This window comes from Oryx dammah, unplaced genomic scaffold (genome assembly GCF_014754425.2).
Source record: "Oryx dammah isolate SB20612 unplaced genomic scaffold, SCBI_Odam_1.1 HiC_scaffold_7, whole genome shotgun sequence".
Taxonomy (NCBI): Eukaryota; Metazoa; Chordata; class Mammalia; order Artiodactyla; family Bovidae; genus Oryx; species Oryx dammah.
In genome coordinates, this window is record NW_024070191.1 from 12,784,404 (window position 1) to 12,797,367 (window position 12,964).

Consider the following 12,964-nt stretch of genomic DNA (forward strand, 5'->3'; position numbering starts at 1 on the left):
AGTGAAAAAGTTGGCTTAAAGCTCAACATGCAGAAAACAAAGATCATGGCATCCAGTCCCATCACTTCATGGGAAATAGATGGGGAAACAGTAGAAACAGTGTCAGACTTTATTTTTGGGGGCTCCAACATCACTGCAGATGGTGACTGCAGCCATGAAATTAAAAGACGCTTACTCCTTGGAAGGACAGTTATGACCAACCTAGATAGTATATTCAAAAGCAGAGACATTACTTTGCTGACTAAGGTCCGTCTAGTCAAGGCCATGGTTTTTCCTGCGGTCATGTATGGATGTGAGAGTTGGACTATGAAGAAGGCTGAGTGCTGAAGAATTGATGCTTTTGAACTGTGGTGTTGGAGAAGATTCTTGAGAGTCCCTTGGACTGCAAGGAGATCCCACCAGTCCATTCTGAAGGAGATCAGCCCTGGGATTTCTTTGGAAGGAATGATGCTGAAACTCCAGTACTTTGGCCACCTCATGAGAAGAGTTGACTCATTGGAAAAGACCCTGATGCTAGGAGGGATTAGGGGCAGGAGGAGAAGGGGACGACAGAGGATGAGATGGCTGGATGGCATCACAGACTCAATGGACGTGAGTCTGAGTGAACTCTGGGAGTTGGTGAGGGACAGGGAGGCCTGGCGTGCTGCGATTCATGGGGTCGCAAAGAGTCAGGCACGACTGAGCGACTAAACTGAATTGAATGGGAGACCTGATGACTTCACAAAAGTTAACAAAAGGACTGAATGAACTGGCAAATATGTTTTCAACTTTTATGGTTTCTATCTGAAAAATTACTGGTTTGAATCAGTGTTTTCCAGATGTAGGGAAAACCTTCCCCTCAAACTAATTATGATAGTAATTTGGTGAATATACTTTACAAACAAACTGAAACATTTATCTTTTCTCTCTGACCCCTCCAGAGATTGGAAACTCTTAGATTTCCAGTAACTTTATCAGGTAAGTTAGAAACATTATCTCACTAACAGATACAAAAATCTCAAGAAATTTTGGAGACCTTGAGAAGGGAGGAACTCACCTAGATCTGTTAGGCAAAATCTGTGGTAAGCCTTTTGCATGACTTTCCTCGCCCTGAAAGATTTTATTTTAAAAGTTCAGTCTGAGACCCTATAAAAGTTTCAGCAAAGCAAAAAAGTCTATGATCAATTATGATTAAATAAATCATCATGCCAAGTTTATTGAGACTAGACATATTTCGCAAACAAACTAGTCTCAATTTGGTTATATTTGGTAAAAACAGGGGTAATTTTAGAGAGAAAAAGATGTTTCAATGAATGTTAAATCCCAGTTTGTTAATAACCGTCTGTATTTACTAAGACTCATTTCCTGGATAGTTCTTTGCTGTTATGTTAATGTAAAATTTAATTGAATTATTAAAAGACATTCCAAGTTTCTTTCTGAAGCTTATCTCAGTAATCTATCTTTGGAAAAAGGTCAGATGCCTCATGACCTACAACCAAGACTGGAAAAAGACATATTTTAAGGAACTGTCTCCAATCTAGATGGAAGGATCTCTTTATCAGGTACTCTTAACTAGCTCATGCACAGTGAATTTGCAGGGAAGTAGACTCTCAGATTAATTCCCACTTCCATAGGCCCGCATACCAGACTGGCCTGTACAGAGGACGGCTGACCTCAAATCCACCTTAAAACAACGTTCACATGGAGGACACTGTGTACACTGGGACAAGAAGCAGACGACATCAGAAGTAGACCCCTGGCCCGAGATGCCGCACCTGAGTCACGTGATCATTTATAATGCTTTCTTGACTTCCTTGACCTTTGCATAGAAACCAAATGTTTTCTATCAAGGACATGATCCTATGCTAGTCTAAGACGCAGTCCAATTGTTGGGTTTGTGGCCAATTACCTGTGTCTAGTACTTCTGGGTTACCTTCGTGGATTTCTCTCCTCCGGACTCTGACAGCATACCCCTTAGGAAGTTTATTGGGCTTACCTCGTAGCTCAGATGGCAAAGAATCTGCCTGCAATGCAGGAGACCTGGGTTCAATCCCTGGTTCAGAAAGATCCCCCTGAAGAAGGGAATGGCACTTTCCCACTCCAGTATTCTTGCCTAGAGAATTCCATGGACAGACCATGGGGTCACAAAGAGTTGGACATGATTGAAGCTTATATTAGAAGAGAGTTCATTCCTGTTCTGTCTATTCATGATATTGCTAGATGGGATAATTAATAATACCTGCTCTGACCCTGGCAATAGATTTAAGTTTACTCTTAGGGTCACTCAAACTCAGAGTGATGAACCAAGTCTCAATCAAAAACTGTAACCTCTTGTCTACTAAAAGGAAAACTCTCACAATTACAGGATGGATCTATAATCCATGGTTAATACCAGGTTATGGTCTTTTATGTTTAAAAGTTTCTCTATGTTGGGAACAATTAAATCATATAATCAACCTATGTGCTTAGTTGCTCAGTCGTGTCCAACTCTTTGTGACCCCATGGACTGTAGCCCACCAGGCTCCTTTGTCCATGGAGGTTCTCCAGCTAAGAATACTGGAGTGGGTTGCCATGCCCTCCTCCAGGGGATCTTTCCAAACCAGAGATCGAACTCAGGTCTCCCACCTTGCAGGCGGATTCTTTACCATCTGCGCCACCAGGGAAGCCCAAATTATCAACCTAGTAATATTCTAAAACTAGGCTGGGTGCCTCATGAACTATGCTTACTATTACCCTTAGAGAGTGATTGGTATGGAACTCAGCTGATTTATGGTACTAATTTATGGCTTGGCTTCTAGCAGAATGAATAGGAAGGTGCAACCTGGGATTCCCATAAACTCAAGGTCATTTACATAATAAATTAGAGGCAATTTGAGCCAATCAAACATTGATGTGAGCTCAACAAGTCAAGAGATCTGTATTCTACTGGTATGACCATTTAGCAGCTATGTTTTTGTGTGTGTGTGCTTTCAATACGATTGGAGGATGTAACTGGTCATATTGAAGCCTTAAGAACTTTCACTCAATAAGCTTTAAATGATAGTAACCAGGCTATTAATCTATTGAACCCTGAGGTCTCTATGATGAGGAAGGTGGTGCTACAAAATTGCATGGCCCTTGACATCCTTATAGCATCTCAGGGAGGCACCTGCGCCATAATTCAAACTGAATGTTTTCTCATACCTGATGGATCCTCTAATATAACACATTTGATGAACCATATGAAAAATTAGATTTCTGCCTTAAGTGACCCATTCTATACTCTGCCGCTACTGCTAAGTTGCTTCAGTCGTGTCTGACTCTGTGCGACCCCATAGACAGCAGCCCACCAGGCTCCCCTGTCCCTGGGATTCTCCAGGCAAGAACACTGGAGTGGGTTGCCATCTCCTTCTCCAATGCATGAAAGTGAAAAGTGAAAGTAAAGACGCTCAGTCGTATGGGACTCTTAGCAACCCCATGGACTGCAGCCTACCAGGCTCCTCCGTCCATGGGATTTTCCAGGCAAGAGTACTGGAGTGGGTTGCCGTTGCCTTCTCCGATTCCATAGTCTAGACAATCTTTATTAAAAACAAAAACAAAAAACTGGTATGGTATGGGAGGCTCATGGCTGAAATATTAACTTATAATTCCACTAATGTTACTAGTTATATTACTTGTATATTGCCTGTTTTACAAGATTATTGTCTCTTTTATTACCAAGTGTATGACGGAGCCTCCAATGAAATGAGCTTCTCCCCAGAATGTACAGAAAACAATGATAACTAGACTTGAAGCTATTGATCGAATGTATGTGATCAATGATTGTAATAGTGTAACTCTAGATATGGGAAGATGCAATGAGAGGGAATATTTTCCTGAACCTTAACGATAAGACAGGTATCCAGAGATCTTTGACTATCAAGACATAGCCCAGTAATTGCACACTGAGTGGTCTATCAGCAAAAAAACCTTCAGAACTGGGAGTGAGTCTTCCTAGCAACACAGGACAGAAGGGTCACGAAAAGGCTCCCCATGTATGGTTGAATTGATGACCACAAGGGGGCCCTGCCAACCACAGATTGGCACTTGCCAAGAGCATTGTCACGGACTGAACAGAAGGGCATTTGCCACCTGCCTCTGTGGAGACTGAACCCTGTGCAGCTGCAGCTATTGACCTTCAACACCTGCACAGAGTCCAGGGTGCAGTGAGGCACTCTGTGCTCCAGGGAATCTGGTAGGACAAGTCATTAGATAGTTGGATTTTTTTTTTCTCAGAAACAGATTTTATGATCCCAATCCTTGCACCTCTTCATGTCTAGAAAAGCACTAAATCCCTTCATGATGACATCAGATCTGCTTGACTAGCAAAAAAACCTTTTGTAAAATGAGTGCTTAATTGTACTGAGCTCCCCTTTCACCAAAATCTTGTATATTGACCTTCCCCACTGCCTCTTTGGAGCAGTCTCCCAGAACTCTCTCAGGCGCTGTCTCCCAGGCTGCAGTCCTCATTTTGCCTCAAACAAAACTTAACTTGCCTCTCTCAACTTGTGTATCTCTTTTAGTTCATACCCCCAGGCTTCAGTCCTCAGTTTGTCTGCCGAACAAAACATAATTCTCAACTTTTAGGTCATGCTTTTTTTTTTTTTTTCCTAGTCGACAAGCCCTGGAAGGCTCATACAGGAAGTCACCCTGCTCTCCACTAAAATTTCAGGCAAAGACCATATTTCAATCACTGTTCTTGTGCACGTACTCACACACAGTTAAATAATAACAAGAGAAAAGGATGCGGAGAAGGGGCAGGAACGGTGCTTCAGATGTATCCGGTCCCAAGACAGCCTCACATCAGGGGACTTCCTCAGGAAAACAGGAAGAGATATCAAGGCCCCTAACTTTCCTGATCCCCAAATCAAAGACTTCATAATAGCAGTATGGGGTGATTTGAATCTGAATAATACATGGGCTGAAACCAGAAGGATACAAAAGTTTGAAATTCCCGAATTGTCCTGTGGGCACATGAGCTCTGACCACAGCTGTTTTATTTATACCCCAGCATCAAACAAACATTTTTATCCCACAAATTCCTGGGAAGTGGCTTCTCCCCGCCCCCCCACCCCTCACCCAACCGGCAGGTGCTGATGCTAATACACTTTCTGCGCCGCCAGCCACTATTTCGGAAGGCATTCTCAGTCTTTGACAGGTGGGAAATTTGCATTTCCATTAGCGAGGTCTTTGTCAATTGTGAGTCATAAAAGTCCAGGAAGAATAGGGTTGGGGGAAACGCATTGTACTTTAAAAAGGGAGACTTTATTGCACACTTCCACGGAAGGTACCAAACGAGATAAAGGCTGTGAACGGGACTCGGGCGGATGAGAATCCTCACAATAAGGCGAACGTATTAATGCACGCACCTGTCACCGGGCAACCAGAGGGGTCTGACTGTGACTTTACTAGTTTGCAATTTACAGCGTTTACCATTAAAATAATAACGCTCTCCGAGGTGATAAGGGGTATTTGGTGCCGCCAGCCCAGGACAATGTTTCTCACTCCTGCTCCATTAGCCGCGACTATAATCTCATTTAAAATCGCTCCCGTTTGGCCGCAGCGGCTCCGGCAGGGCTTGGGGGGGAAGGGGGGTGGGGCAGGCGGGGAGGGCGGGTTGTGATTTGTGTATGCGATTTGTTTTACTCTTTCTGTTGGGAAAGTCAAGATGCCCAAGAAAAATAAAAGCTCCCGAATCCCCGGCAGCAGAAAGAATGATGCCACAGCGTTGCTTCATTTGTTATCTTATTTGCTCTTCAAACGCGGTCCCCCAAACACTCACGCAGTTAAATAATTCAGCGACTGCCACCAAGTACTAAAAGGAACAGGCAGGGGGAAAGACAGTAACAGCCCCGGGGGCCAGGAAAACACGCATTTCCTAAGAAGCAAGAGACTCCTCCAAAAGGATGTCAGGCCTTTGCAAGAGGCTCCCAACGCAGAGTGAACCCTCCTTGTTTTAGAGAGATGAAAGAAGGGGGAAAATCAGAGGTAAGTGGCAAGCACACAGTTGCTAGCGGTGAGCTGGGCATGAAGCCCCGTTTCTCTTGGCTCCTGGCACGGTCGTCCTGTGGGTGTCACTGCTTCTCACTGCCCCCTCCCTCCTACATTCAGTGCTCACATTATTTATGGAGTGACTACTACCCCAGGTACTGAGAGTATGAAGCAAAAGGCGAAGGACCTTATCCTTGCTCTACAAGGAAGGCTCTGCTCCTCTGTGTTGGCGAGTGGATAAATGAGAGTCAACAAAAGGAGAGTCAACAAGTACACACCATTATGTTATCAGTTGTTGTTTAGTCAAAGTTAAGTCATGTCCAACTCTTTGCAGCCGCACGGACTGTATCCTGCCAGTCTCCTCTGTCAGGAGATTTCTGAAGCAAGACTACTGTAGCGGGTTGTCATTTCCTTCTCCCGGGAATCTTCCTCATCCAGGGATGGAGCTCAAGTCACCTGCATTTGCAGGTGGATTCTTTACCACTAGCACCACCAGGGAAGCGCTTAGTGTTGAGAAAACTAGGTATAAGAGCCCAGAGGGCTTCCCAATGTTGACGCTCCTTCCCATGAAGAGAAGAGCGGCAGCCCTCGTAGCATCAGCATCCTTGCCAGTAGTGCCCCCAAAAGGAAGACGGTGAAGCTGAGCAAACACTCCCAGTCCAGGCTTCCCAGAGCTGCCAATCAGTGCTGCGGTCCAGGGGGGTCGAAGGTGGAGAGAGGCTGGGAGATTATGGGGACCAAGCTTCCTCAACAAGGAAGGACCCATCAGTCGCAGAGGAGACGCGTCCTACTGTTAGGTAGGTAGAACAGGGAAAAGGAGTCCAAAATGGCGGTGCCTATAGACAAGGAAGGGAAAAGCCCACGAAAATGAAACAAAAGAAGGTCTGAGGACCGGAATGAGAACCTCAGGTAAGACAAACAACACTCCTGGCTGGCCCAATTTACATAAGACAGGCCCAGGGAGAGATAAACATATAAATAGGGGAGCCAGAGCCATCTCTCTCTCTTTCTCTCTCTCTCTCTCTCTCCAGGGCGCGTTCTTTTTTGTGTGTTTTTAGATCGATGTGCCCTAATCGAGACACATACACTCCGGTGACACTACCAACCCAGGTGAGAGGTGATGGAAGGTGAGAGTGAGGTATTGCTGAGAGAAGTGGAGAGCATCCAATCACATGTGGGCTCAAAGATTTCTTGCCGGGGGGGCCCCTGCCCCTGGGGAGTCTTCCGCATCAACGCCCCCCAGGAAATACTTATCAGTGAAAACTTTAGCCATCGGTGGAGCCCTTCCGCACAGAGCCCGCTCCAGCAAGAAAGCAGCTCACCCCAGCGGGTTCCAGGAGGAGATGCAGTGTCCTTGTGACAGCGCCTTTGGGCGCCTGAGAATAAGACTCTATCACGCGTGCCTAACATGTCTCTCTTTACAAGTGGAACAGCTTCTGGCCCCTCTGTAACCTTTGCTCATTGCTGCTGTTGATTTGCTGCAGTTTTATACTTTATTGCTCTTAAAATTCAGAGAGCAGAGCCCGGCGCGAAGGCCTGTCGCCGCGCCTGACCTCTGCTGTGTCTGCTCAGTGACACTGGGTTGCCCCCTACCCCTCCCAGCCCCTCTGTCAATACCGGCGTGGTGCTGGCCGTCACTTTCTGCCTCTGAGACCCAGTAATCCCCAAGGTTTTCTCAGCTGTGCTGTCTCCCACCTGGATATGCATAAAATACCTTGTATTCAGCCCTTAGAAGCATGTTATCCATGTTATTACTCAAAGACACCTTATTATTCATCAAACGTCTGTCTAACTGAACTAGATTGCGGGGACTCCTCTTCTGTCTTCTGAGCTTCGCCAGTTTGGAGGCATTTGCAGGAAGATGAGGAAGGGGCCTGGGGCCCTCACCGGCTCCTCCAGCCTCACCCAGGGCCCTTCACGGCAGCTCTTCTGGGCCTCCAGGAAGCAACGAGCAGCCAGGGCTGTTCCTCTCTACCCCACTCCACCGTTCTGCTCTGGGCCAGTGTGTTCCAAACTGAAGGTTCTGGGGACATTTCCAAAGTGCCGCCCATCGTGATGAGGAACGGCTTCTCAGAAGTGGGCTGTGAGATGAACATAAGCTCCAGGGTCACCTGGTCTGTCACCTAGCACTTTAGCCTGGCGGGTACAGCCCACCTCAAGCGTTCTCAGGCCTCCTTGGTTTCCTCCTAGAACTCTGAACCCTACACGCCGCTTGAACACCGCTGGAACTCAAAGGCTACCTTTGGCCCTTCCACCTCCCTTCAACCCATTTCCATCTGTCTCCCAGTCCCCATTTCTGTCTTGGTCAACCACACTTTTCCGGTGCAACCGTCTGGACTGGTTCTGTCCAACAGAACTCTCTGTGATGCTAGAAATGTTCTGTAGCTTCGATGTTTAAAAGGGGGTAACCACAGGCCACCCTTGAGATCCAACTAGTGAGACTGGTGAACTGAATTTTCCATTTTATTTAATTTCAATAGCCACATACGTGAGGTGAAGTAGAAGAAAATGGATTCATGCTACCATCTAGGATGTCACTCAGCCAACAGCAGAGTCTCAGGAATGAATGAAAGAGTATGCGGAGGTGGGCCCGCTCTGACACTGCTGCTCTGCACGGCTGTCCCTTCCTCTCCCACCTCCCCACCTCCCTCCCTCCCTTCCCTCCCTCCCCACCTTTTCACAGGCAGTTGCCCCTTGGATGTTTCTCTCTTCCTTTCTCAAGGCTGGAAAAGCTCTCTTGTGAGCCAAATTGTGCCCAATTCCCTACTCCCAGGTTTATATGTTTATATGTTATAAACTCCAGGTTTATATGAAGTCCTAACCCCCCAGGACCTCAGAATGTGATCTCATTTGGAAATAAGATCATCAGAAAGAGTTCAGCTGACATATGGTCATACTGGGTGGTTGTGGGAGGGGGTGGTGGGGCTGGCGCACTCTGACTGCTCTTCTTATAAAAGGGAGAAATTTAGGAGTTCCCTGGCAGTCCAGTGGTTAAGAGTCCACCCGCCAGTACAGGGCACAGGGGTTCGATCCTGGCTCAGGAAGATCCCCACATGCCATGGGGCAGCTGAGCCTGTGCGTCACAACTACTGAAGCACAACAGGCAGAGCCACTGCAACGAGAAGCCTGAGCACCACAGCTAAGAAAGCCCGTCTGCAGCAACGAAGGCCCAGCACAGCCAAAAATCAATAATATGTGTTTTTTAAAAAGGGAGAAATCGGAACACAGACTTACACCCAGGGAGGACGCCATGTGAAGAGCCTGGGCTGGCACCTCTACGAGCCAAGAAACACCATGGCCAGCAAACCACTTGAGGTCAGGGGAATGAGAAACTCAAACTTCTGACACCTGTGAGCTTATAAATTCCTGCTGTTTAACCACTGCACTCTCATCCCACCCCACCTGTGGCATTTTGTGAGGGCAGCCTAGGAAAAGAGTAGGTATTCCGACTAGCTTTTTTTTTTTTTTTTTTTGCTATAAAGAAATAAACTGGGGATGATAAAGAAACATCATATGTCATATAGGGGCTCTTCAGGTTGAAGGATCTACGAGACTGAGCTTGCATATTGGGCTTCTGCAGTGGCTCGGTGGTAAAGAACCCACCTGCAATGCAGGAGATGCGGCAGGAGCCACAGGTTTGATTTCTGGGTCTGGAAGAACCCCTGGAGAAGTAACTGACAACCCACTCCAGCATTCTTGCCTGGGAAATCCCCTGGACAGCCCATGGGGTCACAAAAGAGTCGGACACAACTTAAGGACGCAAAAACAACATTTTCCAGGATACTCTAATTTCAAATTTTCTGTTGCAATTTTCCTGAAAAGTACACATGATTCAGACTTTGCAAGCTCCAGTATTTTTTAGATCAGAGAACACAGATACAGTATTAATAATCACCATCAAAAGTACTAGCAAATCCCTACTGCAGGAAGTCAGGGGCTCACAGAGCCTATGAGAAAACCATGGCCCTTATTTTCCAGGACACTGAGTCCAAGGCCAGCATACTGATACTACACTGTCATTTATTTCAATTTGCTAACCCAAGCAAGGAATTATTGAGCATTTACTCTTCGCTGTGTGGAGTGAGATATTTAGTCAAAGCTTTAAAAATTAGCAAAGAGAGTGACACCAAAGGGAGCTTCATGGTAGTGTTTCATTTCAGGACCTGCCTGTCTCCTGGGGCCCTGGGTAAAGCGCCAGATGCTGGCACACCCCAGGGACCAACCAAGGGCAGACAAGAGGTGGAGGAGCCCCCGCCCAGCCCTCTTCCCTAGCCAGGCTCACTCATGCCCCAGCTCTGTGCTGCAGCCGGCCCACCTCTGCCAGGCTGCCACCCAGAGGTCAGCCTGCTCCGCTGCAACTCAGATCCACAGGAAGAACAAATGCCTCTTTCGGTTAAAAGGATGCCTCTCACCAGGCCCCCGAGGCAAGCACCACATTCTGGCAGAGAGTGGCCCTGACTGCCACAGGCAGACGAGCTCAGCCACCAGGAGCGAGAGAGTTCTCAGCCTCCACCTCATCCAAAAGGCAGCTGCTGCAACAACCCCAAAGTTAAAGAGGATGCCTGCTGCGCGCCAGCTGACAGCCTTTACGAGACAAAATGGCAAAAGCCACGGCCCCTGCTTGTGCCCTGAGCCGACACGTTCAAATACACAGCTTTCCAGGCGTTCTTAGCTCCTCCCCCGCCAGCCAACCCACAGCCGTCCCCACATACCTGTGTCCTTGACCGACAGCCCAGGCGACCTCCCTGGCGGTGACTGGCTACCTGTTCAGCTCTCCCTGCCTCCTCAGCAAGGTCTGCGCCCTCCTGTCCTTCTGGAGAAGATGAGTCCCACCTGTGGGATTTCCACTTATCTCTGAAGAGAAAAAAAAATAAAGCAGGGCACATTTAAAACAAAAGCCTCAGCCTTCCCAGGTGGAGCTAGTTGTTAAGAATCTGCCTACAATGTGGGAGCCTGGAGTTCGACCCCTGGGTCAGAAAGATCCCCTGGAGGAGGGCATGGTGACCCACTCTAGTATTCTTGTCTAGAGAATCCCCATGGACAGAGGAGCCTGGCGGGCTACAGTCAATGGGGTTGCAAAGAGTGAAACAAGTTGGCACGGCATGCAAAAAAGCTTAACCTCCTCTTGGGAAAGTGTTTTCCTCCTGGGACTGGCTTTGCTGTGCCAAGTTCGGCAAGGAAAAGCCAAGGCAGGGACAAAAAGCTCTGGGCTGGGGACTCCCCATGATGGGCAGGTGGCTGGCAGGACAGGACTGGGCCCATCCTCCTCCCAGAACCGCACCTGGGGACTCTAGTAGGACCCGAGAGGGGAGCAGAGGTGTGCCCGTAGTCACCATAAAGAAGCAGAAATCCCGGGCCCCCGACACTGGGCTGCAGCCAATCTGAGGCAGAATGGAGAGTTTTGTTGGGCCACTTCGTGCCCTCTCTCAACCACAGGTTATTCCACTTTGCACTGATGCATATTTAGAGGCTTGATTAATTGACAGCAAGTAAATGCCTGGAAGGGCTTCCCAGGCGGCTCTACTGGTAAAGAACACGCCTGCCAATGCACGAGGTAAGAGACTCAGCGTTCGATCCCTGGGTTGGAAATATGCTGTGGAGCCCAGCACAGCAACTCACTCCAGTATTCTTGCCCGGGAAATTCCATGGACAGCCCATGGAGTCGCAAAAGAGTTGGACACAACTCAACAACAATATTTTCCGGGATACTCCTGATGTCAAATTATCTGTCCCAATTTTCCTTATAAACACACATGATTCTAACTTCTCAAGCTCCATTATTTTTTAGATCAGAGAACACAGATACAGTATTAACAATCACCATCAAAAGTACCAGCAGATCCCTACTGCAGGAAGCCAGGGGCTCACAGAGCCTATGAGAAAACCATGGCCCTTATTTTCCAGGACACTGAGTCCAAGGCCAGCATACTGATACTACACTGTCATTTATTTCAATTTGCTAACCCAAGCAAGGAATTATTGAGCAACCACTCTGCTGTGTGGAGTGAGATGTTTAGGCAAGGCCTTAAAAATTAGCAGAGAGAGTGGCGCCAAAGGGAGCTTCATGGTAATGTTTCATTTCAGGACCTGCCTGTCTCCTGGGGCCCTGGGTAAAGCGCCAGATACTGGCACACCCCAGGGACCAACCAAGGGCAGACAAGAGGTGGAGGAGCCCCCGCCCAGCCCTCTTCCCAGCCCGGCTCACTCATGCCCCAGCTCTGTGCTGCAGCCCCGCTGACACACTGCAGCTGGCCCACCTCTGCCAGGCTGCCACCCAGAGGTCAGCCTGCTCCGCTGCAACTCAGATCCACAGGAAGAACAAATGCCTCTTTCGGTTAAAAGGATGCCTCTCACCAGGCCCCCGAGGCAAGCACCACATTCTGGCAGAGAGTGGCCCTGACTGCCACAAGCAGACAAGCTTGGCCACCAGGAGCAGGAGAATTCTCAGCCTCCACCTCGTCCAAAAGGCAGCTGCTGCAGCAACCCCGAAGTTAAAGAGGATGCCTGCTGTGCGCCAGCTGACAGCCTTTACGAGACAAAATGGCAAAAGCCACGGCCCCTGCTTGTGCCCTGAGCCCTCGCGTTCAAATACACAGCTTTCCAGGTGTTCTCAGCGCCTCTCCCACCCCCGTCCCCCCACCCAGCCGACCCATAGCCGTCCCCACATACCTGTGTCCTTGACCAACGGCCCGGGCGACCTCCCTAGTGGTGACTAGCTACCTAGTTAGCTCTCCCTGCCTCCTCGGCAAGGTCTGGGCCCTCCTATATTTCTGGAGAGGATCAGTCCCACCTGTGGGATTTCCACTTATCCCTATAAAAAGAAAAAAAAAAAGCAAGGTGTATTTAAAATGAAAGCCTTGTCCCTCCCATGTGGCGCTAGTTGTAAAAACTCTGCCTGTAATGCAGGAGAACCCAGTTCGATCCCTGGTTCGGGAAGAGCCCCTGGAGAAGGAAATAGCAACCCACTCCAGTATTC